The sequence below is a fragment of the Jatropha curcas genome, chromosome 10, assembly GCF_041381405.1.
Source record: "Jatropha curcas cultivar XTBG-Jc1 chromosome 10, XTBG_Jcur_1.0, whole genome shotgun sequence".
NCBI lineage: Eukaryota > Viridiplantae > Streptophyta > Magnoliopsida > Malpighiales > Euphorbiaceae > Jatropha > Jatropha curcas.
In genome coordinates, this window is record NC_143160.1 from 24,104,548 (window position 1) to 24,122,850 (window position 18,303).

The window sequence follows — 18,303 nt, forward strand, 5'->3', positions numbered from 1 at the left end:
TTATGGTATAAAGAATTAAATTATTTATGTTATTAATTAATAGTGTATTTGATATTTCTTTTGCTATAAATGGAAATGTATGTTGAAATTTAATGATTTTATGATTGGAAATGATTTTATGAAAGTTGTTTTTAAGTAAGTTGCCATCGCAACTTTGGTAAGTATATGAATTATGAGCACCACTGAGTTTTATACTCAGCGTGTCGATTTTTATCACGCGTAGGTTGGAGATCGTGGTTGCTACTTGAAGATTTGAAGAGCAGAAGTGACTAATTTGGTGGTAGTCGATTGAGATTTATATAATGAAGAATGATGGCATGTATAATTGTTACATTTTCAGATATTATGTTATTTGAAATATAATTGAAGTATGTAATTATAAATTATTTTGGTGTATATATTTGGAGATAAGAATAAGATTTATTAAATGATTGAATATGAAATATTTGAAGTCAGTTGATATGATTAGTTCATTAAGACTCGATATATGTATATAATGAATGTATTTAAGTGATGAATATTAAAATGTTATTGAGGAATTATGTAATTATGAAATTATAGAAGTGCTATTGTGTTGTTATTGGAGTTTGATGGGGTTTGGAGTTTGAATTTGAGAGTGCCTTGGATTCATATGTTTGGCAACTTCTATTTTTAGGGGAAACTCTTGCAGTTTTTCTGTCGGACTCTCCCAAATCATTTTCAAAACAAAATATTATTTCTTGCTAAACTTGTGAATCCTAAGTCACTTCTAATTCATAATATGGTTGTATGATTTATATGTAGGTTAGGACGGTGCCTCCAGCACCGAATGTGGCATCCACCGTCGGGTCTTTCGGAATTGGGCGGCAGGTGTTACATTAGTATTATTGTTATTGTTATTGTTGTTGTTATTATTATGATTAGTATTATTATTATTAGTATTATTGTTGTTGTTATTAATATTATTATTATTAATGTTATTATTATTATTATTGTGATTGTTATTATTATTATTATTGTGAATGTACTTGTTATTATTATTATTAGTATTATTGTTAATGTTGTTGTTGTTATTTTTTTGTTTTAATTTAACATATATATATGCAACTTAAATAAATTAAAAATTGAGAATTTCGGTCAACAAAAAGCCGTAATTATATATTATTACATATTTTATTTAAAAAACGAAAAACAATTTAAAAATTGTTGCTATATATAAAATTAATAACCCTTAATATCCAAGCAAATAGATAAATATCATTTTATCATACAAACTTGACTAAAATGAATCGAATAAAATAGAACGCGCCATTAATATTTAGGAAGAACGATATTTGGAGATACATTCGAGTGATATCGAACGATAAAAATTTTAATTTTCAAATTACATTAATTTCTGCAATTTTTACCGATGGATGATAATGAAATTTAGCAACAAAATTGAATGTGATTAGTGAGAACGCTAAATTTTTTTGCTTATTCAATCTCTATTTTTATTTATCTTTTCTAAAAAAACATTTTATTCATTAAAAATTGCATTTTCTTTTTGCTTTAAAGTTCTATTTTATTAATATAAAATCTAGTAATCAATACATATAAAACTATTGTAAATATATAGTAGAATGATTTTTACATTTGTTATTAGGAGAGAAAAACAATATTTTAAAGGTTCTAAATATATTGTGTTTGATTTATTATATATATTTTTTGTTAGGACTTTTAATGAAAAATGTGAAATTAACATTTAGTAGTTTTTCTTATTTCAACATTTATTTACTAAAAAAATTGTTGAATGTATAAAAAAATAAACTCATTTTATCCATCAAAATTTCTCAAATCTAATAAGTGATCTAATTTTTTTTAACTTATAAAATACCTTTCACAAATTCATCAAAGTTTAAAATTGAACCGAAATAATTAAATTATTAAAAAAATTTAATCAAACTTTGATAGCTACTTTAGTAGACCATTTCAAAGTCTGCAACCACTTCGGAAAAGTTTCAAAGTTTCAAAGCAAGTGTCATTTCAAATATACAGAATATAAATATTATGGGATTGAAAATGAAAGCAATTTTCTTTTTATTATATAATATTTTACATTTTATTCAAGTTAATCGAAAAAGAAATATAAAAGAAATATGCAAATGCGATGTGTACTTAAGAGTTTTCAGTTTTCAATATATGCTCCAAACTACAAAAACTAATTGTAAATATCTTAAGATCAGCGTATACGTAGTTGATGCATAAAAACTAACTCTGTGAAAGTACTGAACAAAAATAATAACAAGTACAAAAACTAATTGCTCCAATTTTTTTTTTTTTTGAAGAATAATTGGAATGTATATAAATAATTTTTTGTGTGTTTAGGTTGTTACATGTTCTTAATTATTGGCAACTCTTTCTTGAGAAGTTTTGGCTGTGTTTTTCTTTATTTTATATTATTGTCGTTATTTTTCTTAAATATGTTTTTGACTTAAATGAATGATGAGTTTGGATTGGAGGCCTAGTAGTGGCCATATTGCCTTTGGAGAATGTTGGTATGATATAGAAGTGTTTATTGATTTGTTTTTCTATTTGAGATTTGATTGTGTTGTGCCGAAATGCTGCCGAATTTTTTTTCCAAAAATTCAATATGTAGAATAGTACACTTACCTTTATTACAGTAGTCTTTGTATTCAATAAATGAACTTAGTGATTATACATTTATATATAGTTACCCTTATTATAGAAATAACCTTAGTTACTTGTAAGTGTTGTAAATTGAACATTACATTAGGCGCATGTTTTAAGGATGGTTTAGACTAATGTAATTACATGACACGGCCCTTTATAAACACATTGTTAATTAGGTAAAAAAAAATGCAAAATAATCAAGATTGGATGTACTGGAGGTTCGAGGTCAATGGGATATTAAGACAAGAGTTCCTGCAAGGATTGGAGGCGTTTATACAGTTTGCAGTTGGTAATCCCAGTTTTATAGATGGTAATAAGTTGAGGTGTCCATGTAATCACAAGAAGTGTCGAAATCGAGCCTTCTTAGACATCGATACAGTGAAACTTCATTTGTGCAAACATGGGTTCGTGGAAAATTATTACGAATGGATACATCATGGTGAAGCTCGAGTTGCCAGTGGGTCAGGCCACTACATTCCGGTAAGTTTAGAAGTTCAGCCTTATCAATTTCTGTATGGTAATCAATGCAATGATATGGTAATCGATGCGAGTAGAGTACAATGTGAATGGGATAATATGGAGGAATCGCCAAACGTAGCAGCACAACAATTGTTTGACATGCTAAGTGCAGCTAACAGTGAATTGTGGCCTGGATGCAAGAATCATTCAGTTCTGTCTGTTGTTGCACGATTACTACACATGAAAGCGGAGCACCATTTTTCAGAAAGGTGTTACGATGATTTTGTGCAGTTAGCAAAAGAAATGTTGCCTGAAGGCCATTCAATGGTTGATAATTTTTATCGGACAAAAAAATTAGTTCGGGGGTTGGGACTACCGGTAGAAAAGATTGATTGCTGTCGTAATAATTGTATGATATTCTAGGGTGTTGACTCGGAATTCAGAGAATGCAAGTTTTGTAATCTGCCAAGATATCAACGGCGGGGTCAAGGGACTGGTAGAGAACAAAAAGAGAAGGCTTTCAAGAAGATGTATTATTTCCCTCTTATTCCTCGCCTTCAAAGGTTATATGCATCTAAGGCGACAGCTGAACACATGACATGGCATGCTTTGCATGAATATGAGGATGGTATAATGACTCATCCGTCAAACTCTGAAGCGTGGAAACATTTTGATAACATTCATCCTGTGTTTGCTGCTGATATGAGAAACGTGAGATTGGGGCTTTGTACTGATGGTTTTCAGCCGTTTGGCCAATCAGGACAGCAATATTCATCATGGTCTGTCATTGTGACACCATATAATCTACCACCGTCAATGTGTATGAAAGATGAATATATGTTTTTGTGTGTTATTGTTCCTGGGCCTACTAATCCAAAACAGAAAATTGATGTGTTTCTGCAGTCTTTGATTGCTGAACTTAATTATTTATGGGAATATGGGGTTGAAACATTCGATGTTTCGACCAATCAGAATTTCATAATGCGAGATTGCGTTCAATCTGAGTTTGAAGGAAATCTAAAAATTTTCACCTACCCTGGGCGTATGATTGGTAAATAAAAAAAAAGACGATTGACTGATGCAGAGATACAAGCGGCTCAAACCTATATTTTATTGAATTGCGAAGAGATCACACCATATGTACAGTAAGTATAAATAATGTAAACATTCAAAACTTGACGTGGGCCGTTGTTAAATCGTACTTATGCTAATATGGTTCGTTGATAAATAGGAAATATATCAATCTTCTGCGGCTTCAAAATCTCAATTTGACTGATACTGCAGTTGATGCAAAGCTGGACACGGAATTTGCAGAATGGTTCAAATATTATGTAAGTTACTTTCAATGTACACAACACGGAATGTACATTTATTAAATCTGACACATGTCATTACTATTTCCCATAGGCTCGAAGCTCGGAAAGCGATATTCGTAACAGATTTATTACGGATCTGGCAAAGGGGCCATTACCGGATGCTAATGCCTACTTTGGCTACTTTGTAAACGGTTACAAGTTTCACACTGAGGGTTATGGGAGAAGCAGAAAGACAATGAACAGCGGTGTGTGCATAAAGGGATCAAACTACAGTGACGTGTCAAACGATTTTTATAGGAAATTGGTTGAGGTTTTGGAGTTAGAATATCCAGGACTACCAATGAAGTGCACAATCTTATTCAAATGTGATGGTTTGATCCTACGCCAAACATTGGCACGAAGGTTCATCCTAAGTATAATCTGGTTGATATTAATCAAAGAAGAAGATATACAAAGTATGAACCTTTTGTTTTGGCAATGCAAGCTGCACAGGTGTACTATGTCCCATATCCATCGTTTAAATGAGATAGATGCGATTGGATGGCAGTGTGTAAAATCAAGGCTAGATCAGTTGTTCATGCACTTGAAACGAAACAATCTTCTTCACTCGCAGTATCGGAGGCATTTCAAGAAGTTAGGGTTGAAATGCAACCGATGCAAGTTGTTGAAGATTTAACAGATAGATTGGATGATGAAAGCCGATCTTATGTTGAAATAGGACCATTAGATGATGAAGAGGAAGAAGATCAAATTATCATGGGTTCCTCAGAAGACGAATATGAAGAAGAGGAAGCTGATGAAGAGGAGGAGGAAGCAGATGATATTCAAGACACTTAAAAGTTAGAGCAATTTTACTGTTACAAATTGATAAATGTATATGTAATTAATATTATTAATGAAGAATTTCAATGGTATTAACTTTCTTTACTCATATTTACCACATGTTCTACAATTCATATAATTGTATAAATTCATTTTATCTAGGTTCTGATATCTGCAGTACAGATGGCTAGAGGCAGACCGTTTGATTCTGATGCGTCCGGCAGTGGTTCGCGTGGAGGTCATGGCCCTGGACGCAGTGCCCATGGACGAGGAGGGTCGATCCCTCGTCCTTCGTCAGGTACGTCTGGGGCTTCGTCATCTGCTTAGCGACCAGTACTGCCGCCATCACATCCTTCTTCAGGTACGTCTGGGGCTTCATCCTCTGCTCAGCGTCCAGTACTGCCGCCATCACAGCCTTCTGCTCCTTCCTCTTCTGCTCCTTCCTCTTCTGGACCAGTACAAACTCCACCAGCTGCACAATCACCTACTGTGCAAGGTAATCATAAATGTCATAACTGTCATTTTAATTATATATTAATTATCTAAAAATTTATAACATTTGTCATTTCTTTTGCAGCTTCATCAGATCCACGTATCACCCTCAGTTTGGTAGCGGGACAGTAAGTACTTATTCAAATTTTCTGCAGGCATATTTTGTAATTATATTTTGTACTTATTCATAACTGTGATGCTTTCGTGTAATTATATTTCACTTCTGTTTTTTTTCAGCATATATCCATCTTCTCGAGCAGCGAGGCAAATTTTGAAGATAATCAAGCTGTAGCTGCATAAAGAAGGATACACATGGGATGCCGTACCACAAGAGGCGAGAGACTTTTATTGGGAGGAGTTCCAGGTACTCTTTGGTTTAAGTTATATCATCATTCAATGTTTACAATTCAAGATACATCCTTAGTGTTTAAACGCTATAAGTGATCTAATTTTTTTGCAGAAACATTTCATATGGGACGAGGCCATTACAGCAATGCTGAAAGTAGCCTGGGAGAAGATATGCGCCGATTGATACGCTGACTTCACCTATAGGATGAGAAGAAGCGGTAAGAAGCAGCAGTGCGTGTCTCAGGAGATATGGGAGAGCTGGCAAAAGGCTTGGGAGGATCCTGCATTCAAGAGAAAGCGGGAGATATTTGCACAAAACAGGCGCAGTGAGACTGGCGGTGATGGAGCAGGACCTTCGCGACACACAGGCGGATCTATATCTGCTATAGAGATAGCTCGATTATTAGTAAGTGAACTAGTCCCTTTACAAGAAACTGATGTTTAATGAAAGGACACTATATATATTAATATATCATGCATAAAAATTCATTACAGGCTAAAGAATTAGGTTGTGAGCCCACACCGATGGAGGTGTTTACATACACTCACACGAAGGACCACGATCGTAATACCTTTGTCGACAGACGTGCGCTGAGCGTCAATGTAAGTAACAATGAATAATATTTACATTTACCCTCTAATCATTGCGAAGATGTACAAAGTTGAATAAAATAAAGCTTGCAATTGCATTGATTAATTAATTTTTTGTTTTCAGGAGAACTATACTACAGCTCGGGAGCGTATTGTTACTTCTCAGACCGATGAATCCGAAGCTGAGTCAAGAATTGACGAGGTAGCGCTTTATCTCAAGGCTGTAGGGGGCGAGAAGAAGAGGAAGGTATATGGCATCGGGTCTCAGGCATCACAGTTTTACACTGGCTCAGCAGCTCACGCTTCTACAGCCAGCGCAGCACGACAGCCGGAGCACAGTGACTCGCACTGTGATGATGATATACGAGCTCAGCTTGCTGATCAGTAGAGACAGATTGCAGAGCTTAGAGCGCATGTGATGCGGCTGTCCGGTGAGCACCATGCTGGTACTTCTCCCTCTGATCCTGCGCCTGCTACAAACCGACATGTTTCGACGTCTCAGCAGCAGCCACTATCGGCTCCTGATCCCGATGCTGCAGACGATACCTTAGTCACCCCTCCTGGCGCTACATCACATCTAGCAGGTACTCCTCCCGGCGATCCGACATCGGGAGATTCGACATCGGATCCTGCAGATGAGCAGCAGCATATATAGATTTGATTTTGGACATTTTTATTTTTTCATTTGTATTTTCATATTTTAATTTGTTCAGAACAATAAAAGTTACATTTTTATACTGTTCTTGAATATGTTGTGTGATATATATGCATTTATGTCAACTTTCACAGGTGCAGAAAAATTTTGGTTTCAAAATAATATTTAATTTTTTTTATTTGTTTTTCCATTTTTACGACCGATTTGCGACCGATTTGATACCAAAAGTAAAAATTATGAATTTATAATTTGCGACCAATTTGCGACCGATATTCTGCGACCAAATTTGCGACTGAATTTCCAATTAAACCACGACCAAAAATTGCGACCGATTATTCAATTTTGCTACCGATTGTCTTATCGATCGCAAAATTAGTTTGCGACCAGTATTTTTGCGAGCGACAATCGTCGGTAGCAAATCGGTCGCTACAGCAAATTAGCGACCGATATTTGCCATTTTGCGACCGATTGGTCGGTCGCAAAATGGCTTTTTTTTTGGAGTGCCGGCCTCTCTCTCTCTCTCTCTCTCTTCGGCATCCATAGAGCCCGCATCACTAGTTATGGTGATTTTGCTCTACTACGGTTTAGGCAGCCATGAAAACTGGTGAGCTCAAGCTATTTTCGGCCAAAGACCTCCACCTTTGTCGATGAGCACACTAATAGGGCCAACTCAATGCAAGCAACAGTAATATGACCTTGATTATCGCGGACTAAAGTAACCATCTCAAACGGTCACAAAAATAGTCGCATTCCAAAGAGATTTGCTCCATCTTCGATGAAAGCGACGATCAAGACAAGTATTTAAATGATTTTATCCTTCTTTTATGTTATTTCCCCTCTATCAATTTCGAGTTTTAAGGATAGATCGAATATTCTTGAGATTTTGAAATTTTTGGGTTTGAGATTTGGGAATTTTATGTATAGCTTGAATTGATAATCAAATGATAAAATTGATGGTGGAAATAAAACCTCATAAGATTTTGAATATTTTGATACAAAACTTACAAATTTTGGATGAGATGCGACCTTCAGCCACCACCAATGGTGGCGACGTCGATGACGTTTTCAGTAGATAAATTTATTATATACATTTTTTTTTGAGCCATGATGATGATTTTGAAAAGAAATTGGGAGAGAGAGAAAGGAGAGAAGTTCTTTTTCTAATTAAGAAAAATGTCTGTGTGTTGTATACATGGCAATCCGGCAAATGGAAAAATTGGATTGCGGCAAAAGGAATTTTACTGTTATAAAAATATAAAATTAAATATTTTTAAGTTAAATTGAAGTTGGTATCCGATTATTTGATTACTCATATAGCTTAGGTTAATCCAATGAAATTAATCTGAAAAAAGGAGAAAGATTCTCTATTAATAATTATAATCCAACAAAAAGGAGATGAATATAATTTTTTTTTTTTTGGGTAACAAAAGTTGATGAGTACAAATATTAAGGTACATGCAAGCAGCCTTATAAAAAGTTAAATTAATTTAGCATCATCTATGCATATATTGTTATATTGAATAACATCCTCTGTTGAATAAACTTTAATATAGCCTAGATCTTATAGTTCATAGAATTTGTTCAATAAGAATACACAATAAGCGGAAGTGTACCTTGATCCATAACATCAGATCTATGTTATGGATTACCTCGTTGCGGCAATTCGATTCTCACCATAATAGCAAATCTATGTTTCTTCACTCTGGTCTTTTGTCCGTAAGTGCTCTCTTAATAGTCAAAGAATTATCAACAGCACGGAAGTTTTCTTTTAACGCTCTCTCAAACAACCTATCACCGAATGTGTTTGAGGTAGCCGTCACACTCTTTTTTTTCTTTTCTTAACCTAAGCTGTTGATTTTCTTTTTCTTTTATAAGGTAGAGGAAGGGAATTAAAATCCTAACTGGTCCTTATCCATTAAGCCCAATAACCATCATCTTGGGCTACCTTAATTAGAACCAGCCCTTTAATCACATGGGCCACATATAGATTATTAAATAATCTAACAATCTCCCACTTGGCCCATGTGCATTTCTTGAATCTATCATGTTTACCTTAATTAGAATTAAAATGATCGGATTATGACAGTCACAAGTCATTAATTGACATGATTCCATCCATATATCACAGACCACCTCAATTCATAAAACTTTAATGGAGAAACTATTTAACAAACAATACATTGTTACAATCAATGTCATTGTTATCTCACCCGAACCATTATTGTATACACTTATAATGTGGATAATACATAAATAAGCAAAACACATATTTAATTGAATTCTCAAGTGTCACAATAATATGAGCAAAATAACCATATGTATATATATATACAAGTTTAAAGATCATACTAACAAGGACTTATCTATAATGCCCATCCTATCAACATGTCCAGTGAAGATTTTGGGCGGTAAGCCTTGAGTTAGCAGATTCGCTATCATCAAATCAGTACCGATATGCTCAATTTGACTCCTTATGTTTTTGCACTTCTTCTTTCACAAATAGATACTTTAAATCCATGTGCTTTGTACCCTTAGAGTACCTGTCATTCTTAGAGAAGAAGACAGTTGCAGAATTATCACAGTAAATTCTTAACAGTCTAGTTATACTGTCGACAATGCCTAGACCTGAGATAAAGTTCTACAACCACAATGCATGAACAGTGGCCTCAAAGCATGCCACAAATTCAGCCTCCATTGTAGAAGTAGCAATGACAAACTTCTTTCCACTTTTCCATGATACTGCTCCTCCAGCTAGGAGAAACAAGTAGCCAAATGTAGACTTTCTCGAATCTACACAATCGGCATAGTCTGAATCTGAGTATCCCACCACTTCTAGATGGCTGGACTTCCTATAAGTGAGTATATGATCCTTAGTGCCTTGTAAATACCTAAGTACTTTCTTTGCAGCTTTCTAATGGTCCATCCCGGGATTACTTTGATATTGCCCTAACATTCCTACGGCGAAAGTAATATCCGGTCGAGTACATGTTTGGACATACATTAAGCTCCCAACTACTGACGCATATGGAATAGACTCCATCTCTTTATGTTCCAAATCATTCTTAGGACATTGCATTTCGCTAAACCTATCTCCTTTCTGAATTGAAATTATTCCTGCGGAGCATTTTTTCCATTCTGAATCTCTCTAATACCTTATTAATGTAAACTCTTTGAGACAATCCTAATAGTACTTGTGATCTATCATGGAATATTTCTATCCTTATCACAAAGGATGCCTCTCCCATATCTTTCATTTCAAAGTTCTTAGAGAGAAAACCTGTCATGGCTCCGCCCTGGTTAGTATTGTCCGCTTTGGGCCCTTCCGTACGAGGTCACCCTCACGGCTTTGTCCCTTGAGCCATGGAGACAGATCCATGCACCCAAAAGCGCGCTAACCAGTTCAGAGACCACCCCTCTTATGTACTGAACAGATTCCTCGTGCGTAACCGATGTGGGATTCGCCTAGGTGCACTGTAGGCTTAGATCCCTCACAGTCACCCCCCGTAGGGACTCAGCGTCCTCGCTGAGGTTTGCCCCACCACCGGCCAGAGGGACGAGGCAACGGCTCTGATACCAAATGTCATGGCTCCGCCCTGGTTAGTATTGTCCGCTTTGGGCCCTTCCGTACGAGGTCACCCTCACGGCTTTGTCCCTTGAGCCATGGAGACAGATCCATGCACCCAAAAGCGCGCTTTTGGGTGCATGGATCTGTCTCCATGGCTCAAGGGACAAAGCCGTGAGGGTGACCTCGTACGGAAGGGCCCAAAGCGAACAATACTAACCAGGGCGGAGCCATGACATTTGGTATCAGAGCTTAGGTTTAGACAGTTCTCGGACTATCTGTGTATATGTGTAGGAATTTATCTATTTTGAGGTGAGAGTATGAGTAATTTAAGTTAAATACATGCCATATTAGTTTGAATTGGAAACAACCAGCCATTGGAGCATGGTGTTGTGGTAAATGGATTATGTTATTGAGGTTCCTACTGATGATTAATGGTTATATCCTTCTAGACCATTTGAATGAATTATTCTTGGAGGAAATTCTTAGAGAATAATGGATAGGGATTCGATGTAGTGGTTATTGGAGATGAGATATTATTGAGGCATTAAGGATTTGAGCTCTTTTTCTCGAGTTGATATGATTTCTAAGTGGTATAAATATATTTGAGATTTGACTTTTTAACATATGAATTTTGTTTATTTATTTTGAATCCATAAGAAGCATATTGTTTTTATGTTGCTTATGGATAAATGATGTTGCTATGAGGATATTTTTTTTCCTTCTATTGAATCCTTTGGATATAGAAAAAAAAAATTTTGTTTTATAAATGAAAATGAATTCATTTGTATAGATTCATGAACTGTGAAGTATATTGGTTTACGAATTAAACATGAAAATAAGATTTATATATAATTTAAGTGTGTAAGATGAAGTGTGAACTTGTATTGTTGTGTGGGTAAGAAGGTCTGTTAAGTTATGCATGATAAAGATTATAAGTATTAAGTTGAAGTTAAATGATGAAAGTATGATATTTGTATTGAATACTTGTTAAATGTGAAATGCATACATAAAATGCATGAACGTGTGTAAATGTGCCTGTGGAAGGAGTATGTGAGAATGAGTTGCTAGTATTATCTAATAAGAAAAATAAAGGATTCGGATTCAAGGACAATAGAATCTAGTTAATTAGAGTATTGAATTTAGTATATGTATTTGATGAAGTTACATGATTTTGGTTAATGGAATTTATTATGACTATTGAGATAAGCATTTTTCTGGATAGAATATATATATTAATTGATGTAGTTACATAAATGATATTATAAGGTTTAAATGATGAATGATTTGATGTGCTTTGAAATAATAATGGGTGATGAGTAGTTTTCATAAGAAATAATGTTGGTGGAATGAATCATTATTTAAAGCCATTTATGAGAAGTGAATTCTAATTATGAGAAATAATTACTACTTGGTGGAGTAAAATATATTCTGGTATTCATTAGCTATTTTTCAAATGTATGAATATTGGGAATAATATGAATTCCTATGGTTATAAGAAAAGTAAATTGTGATTCTTAGTAGGAACTAAATTGCTTTAATCTTTAAGTGCCTAGTAGTGGTGTATGAATTGAGGCATCTTATGGTTTAATATGGTATAAATATGAATTAAATTCAATGAGATTTAGTCTTTTGATGTTTATTCTAAAGGTTATGTAAGTTATAAATAAGGATTTTTGTTTAATGGAGAGTTTACGATCCAAGAAAAAGTAAACGACTCCTATAAAGAAATTAAGATAATTATATAATCTTTAACAAATTAGGAATCATTGATTATTCAGATTTGATGGACATAGAAGTATACAAGATAAGAAGTTCTATATTTTGGGATTTCATGATTATGTAAAAAAAAAAAAAAAAAAATTGTGATTCGTATTGATCTCACTACGCGTATATGCGAATAAATTCTAAGCCAAAATGATTAAGAGTTTATAAAGATAGAAAAGATTGGTTAGTAGTTAATAGGAGGATTTACAAGTCATGGAAGATTTATGGATTTATGTGAGATATCTATGATTAAAAAAAAAAGTGCGAATTGCTATGAGTTAGTAAATTCTATTTGGATCGTTATGGATAAATGGTTAAGTTGGAATAGTCCATATGGCACATTGTATGAGTTGCATAACCTTATGATTGTGTATAAATACTTTTACGTATTGAGATTTGGAACTTTGGTATTATTTTTCTCTTGAGTGGACCTTGCAAGTATGCATGTATGACTCTATGTATGTATGCATGACAGTGTTTGAGATTAAGTATCACGATGGAATTAAGTTATTAACACTGTTATAAGAATAAGATATATGATCTCAGGAGAATACTGTTATGAGAATAAGCTATATGATCTTTATGAGAATTGACTTGATGCAAATCTTCGAATATGATATTTAAATGAAATGCCTTGATATGTATCTGATATGATGATATGTTTGGTATGGGAGTTATATAGGTCATTGGATTGAGTGCTATATAGAATAAGAGATGTTTATGGATTTTTCTTGTAAGGGAATTAAAGAGGATATTAAGGATCTAATCGGTGTTATGCAAAATAAGTTTATGTATTTTAAATATGGAATGGTTAAATTTGCTATTATGGATGTTCAGTTGGAAGAATCATGTATAGAATATACGGATAGTAAGCACTAGTTGATTAAGGAAGAATAAACTAAATCGGAAAAATATTATGAGATTCGTAATTGCTAAATTCAAGTGAATTTCGAGGACGAAATTCTTTAAGGGGGGTAGAACTGTAACGCCCCATTTTTTCTGTGTCTGAAATAGTAAGTTACCGGTCTGTGAATAGTATCATCGGTCCGAGAATAAATATTATTTTTGTCCGGAAAAATTACTATGTATGTTTAATATTTTCTTTCATATTTTTGGAGTATGTATACATTATTTTTATGGGTAGGAAGTAAGTAATGAATATTTTTTGGAGAAATTAGAGAATTAGTGAATAGTGAATTATGTTGTTATATTAATTAAAGAAATTAGAGAAACTATTTTTATGGAGTAAATTTGAGATGGTGTTATATTAATTAAGGAAATTAGAGGAATTATTTTTAAGGATTAAATTTAAGAATTTTTATGGAGATAAATAATATTTTGAAGGAATTTAATTTGGAGAATATTTGTAGCCATTAGATTGAATTACATTGCTCAATCCTAGCCATCCAATTTTGGTGAAAGGACCAAATTACCCTTTAGTCAACTCCATTATTTGAGCAACATGTTTTCTTCCTCTTCCTATCCATCTAACGTGAACTTCTTTCTTCTTCTCCTCCATTTTAACTTGAGCCTCTCTTTCTCTTCTCTTTGTTTTCTTCACTTATACTCACTAAATCCACCAATTTGACACCATTCAACTTGATCTAATTAATCAATCTTTGAGATTAAAGCTTGAGAAATGATATTTGGTGAATAATTTCAAGTAATTTGGAGGACAAAGGGTGGATAACTTCCTACCAAAGACAAGGGAAAACTAAGGCATCAAGAGTCTTATTTAAGCTTGTTAGAGCTTATGTTTAAGGTAAGTGTTCATAAATCCTCTTACCTTGTTTAAATTTTTGATTTTGTGAAGTTTATACTATTTTGTGAAAATTGGAAATTTTATATGAAATAATTTGATTATTGAATTTTGGTGGTATACATGTGTTCTTGGGAGATTTCTAAGCATGCTTATATGTTGAATTGATGAGGAAAACATTTTCTTCTTCATCCTCCAAGAGTGGCAGAACCTATTGATGAATAAGGCCTTAAGTTTTCTTGTTATTCTTTGAGGATTTGTGATCTTAAGATGATATTTGATGAGTATTGAGTATGTGGTAGAAATCTCTACCTTGTATATGATTTAAGTAAGCTGAAATTAGGACAAAGTGTTATTGGGTGTGATTAAGGACTGTTTTTCGATCCTTTTGATTTTCCATTGGTGTTTGAGTCCTTCATGAAAGTTTTAGGTCTACTTCTTAGCTTTCCAACCCATCCTCTTGTGTCCAATTTGGATATATATAGCTCAACTTATGGCTAAAACACCTAAACTAACTCTGTTATGACGGGCCACATGCATTACTGAATTGAGTGCCCATTTTGACCACTATAATGGTAATATTATGTTCTGAGTTCTTCATAACAGTTGTTTCCCTGTGTCTTGAGACTTCTCTGGTTTTGGATTGGTTTGATTTGAGTGTTTGGATAAGTAGGAATTTGATAAACATTGAAATTAGTTCGGCTGAATCAGGTCTAGACTGTTGGTCTGTGTTCCTAGCTTTTGTTTGCCATCTTAAAGATTGATCTGGGCTGTGGTCCCTTCATAACATTTGTAGCATTTTGTCTTAGCTTTCTAATGAATCAAACATCACTCAATTTGGAGACACAGAACATAAGTTATGTCTTAAAAACCCAGCAAAGGTCAAGATTATATTAATGCTGGAAATTTTCTATGTCTTAAATCATAGGTTTATTTGGATAAAAGTATGTATAAATCATGTGTGATGAAGTTCTCTTGATTATTTGTGTGGTTTAGCATTTACTTGACAATAAGTTTGACAAGTGTTGTAGTGGATATGTTGAAATGGATATAAATTGAAAAAGTGTGGAATTGGTTTAGATAATGCATGATGAGGGTTGAAATGGATACTTTTGTGCATAAGAATTATGTTAGCATGCTTGATTGGTGAAGCAAATGTCTCCCCTTGTTTGTCATTAAATAAGCAAATTCCACCCAAGGGTACTAAGGTTTATTTCATTATTTTATATATATGACATAAGTATGATTATTTGATAACTTTTATATGTTTAGAGTTTTAACAAAGAAATGGGTATTTAAGGTGTATGTGCTTTGCATTTTGAATAAGGAAACTATGATTTTATATGATAAGAAATGTCTTATGATAAATTTCATTATAACTTAAGAAAGTTTTAAAAGAAAAGGGATTTATGATAAATTTCCTATATTAAGTAATTATGTTTAAGTATATGAGTTACTTAAGTTCTAAAGTAAGCTTACATGTATGATTTCATATGATAAGAAATTGTCTATGTTACGTAATTATGTTTAAGTATGATTCTAAAGTAAGCTTACATTATGAATTAAGACAAGTTTTTTGATAAGTGATATGAAGTAAGAATTAAAACAAGGATTTTGGGTTCTAATATACTTAGTGTGAATTTGATGCGTGATTTGATTTTTATTCTGTCTGATGAGAATGCTCGGCATTTGATGCCATTCTGATAAGAAGCTATGATCGTATGCTAGACACGTGGGTGTCTTCTGTTCTGTTAGGGCAGACGCGCTCTATATATTCTGAATCTGTTGGCGACCTAAGGCCATTCTGAATCTGTTCTGAAAACTTATCTGCTTCTCTTTCTCCTAAGTGTATGCGAGCGCTATGGAAAATATCTGTAATACAATTAAACGAATGAGATCATATTATTTTAGTAAACATTACTTTGGAAATTACTGATTATGTTATCAAATGAATTTTCAAAGCATGATATTTCGATACATAGTATTAAAAATAAAGAGTATATGTATTGGTATAATGTTTAAGTAATGAATTTATGATTTGAAAGAATTAAATTATTTATGTTAATAATTATAAGTTTATTTGAAGGAACCAAAGTATTTATGATGATAAAATGTCTTAAGTAAAGGATTTATGGTATAAAGAATTAAATTCTTTATGTTATTAATTACTAGTATATGTGCTATTTGTTTTGCTATAAATGGAAATGTATGTTGAATTTTAATGCATTTATGATTGTAAATAATTTTATGAAATTTGTTTTAAAGTAAGTTGCTATCGCAACTTGGTAAGTATGTGAATTATGAGCACCACTGAGTTTTATACTCAGCGCGTCGATTTTTATCACGCGTAGGTTGAAGATGTTATTGCTACTTGAAGATTAGAAGAATAGTATCAAAGCAGAAGTGACTAATTTGGGAGTAGTCGATTGAGATTTATATAATGAAGAATTATGGCATGTATAATTGTTACATTTCCAGATATTATGTTATTTGAAATATAATTGAAGTATGTAATTATAAAGTATTTTGATGTATATATTTGGAGAGAAGAATAAGATTTATTAAATGATTGAATATGAAATATTTGAACCAAATGTCATGGCTCCGCCCTGGTTAGTATTGTCCGCTTTGGGCCCTTCCGTACGAGGTCACCCTCACGGCTTTGTCCCTTGAGCCATGGAGACAGATCCATGCACCCAAAAGCGCGCTAACCAGTTCAGAGACCACCCCTCTTATGTACTGAACAGATTCCTCGTGCGTAACCGATGTGGGATTCGCCTAGGTGCACTGTAGGCTTAGATCCCTCACAGTAGCTAAGACAAAATACTACAAATGTTATGAAGGGACCACAGCCCAGATCAATCTTTAAGATGGCAAACAAAAGCTAGGAACACAGACCAACAGTCTAGACCTGATTCAGCCGAACTAATTTCAATGTTTATCAAATTCCTACTTATCCAAACACTCAAATCAAACCAATCCAAAACCAGAGAAGTCTCAAGACACAGGGAAACAACTGTTATGAAGAACTCAGAACATAATATTACCATTATAGTGGTCAAAATGGGCACTCAATTCAGTAATGCATGTGGCCCGTCATAACAGAGTTAGTTTAGGTGTTTTAGCCATAAGTTGAGCTATATATATCCAAATTGGACACAAGAGGATGGGTTGGAAAGCTAAGAAGTAGACCTAAAACTTTCATGAAGGACTCAAACACCAATGGAAAATCAAAAGGATCGAAAAACAGTCCTTAATCACACCCAATAACACTTTGTCCTAATTTCAGCTTACTTAAATCATATACAAGGTAGAGATTTCTACCACATACTCAATACTCATCAAATATCATCTTAAGATCACAAATCCTCAAAGAATAACAAGAAAACTTAAGGCCTTATTCATCAATAGGTTCTGCCACTCTTGGAGGATGAAGAAGAAAATGTTTTCCTCATCAATTCAACATATAAGCATGCTTAGAAATCTCCCAAGAACACATGTATACCACCAAAATTCAATAATCAAATTATTTCATATAAAATTTCCAATTTTCACAAAATAGTATAAACTTCACAAAATCAAAAATTTAAACAAGGTAAGAGGATTTATGAACACTTACCTTAAACATAAGCTCTAACAAGCTTAAATAAGACTCTTGATGCCTTAGTTTTCCCTTGTCTTTGGTAGGAAGTTATCCACCCTTTGTCCTCCAAATTACTTGAAATTATTCACCAAATATCATTTCTCAAGCTTTAATCTCAAAGATTGATTAATTAGATCAAGTTGAATGGTGTCAAATTGGTGGATTTAGTGAGTATAAGTGAAGAAAACAAAGAGAAGAGAAAGAGAGGCTCAAGTTAAAATGGAGGAGAAGAAGAAA

At 33.6% G+C, this 18,303-nt stretch overlaps 1 long non-coding RNA gene across 1 annotated transcript; it reads left to right on the forward strand.

Annotated features, from left to right (window-relative positions):
* Positions 1–13,905: 13,905 nt before the first annotated feature.
* LOC149493304 (uncharacterized) lies at positions 13,906–17,006 on the forward strand. The gene is made up of 2 exons (XR_016322896.1): positions 13,906–14,426; positions 16,775–17,006. It is a non-coding gene; the product is annotated as an uncharacterized LOC149493304 (long non-coding RNA).
* The last annotated feature ends 1,297 nt before the right edge of the window (positions 17,007–18,303 follow it).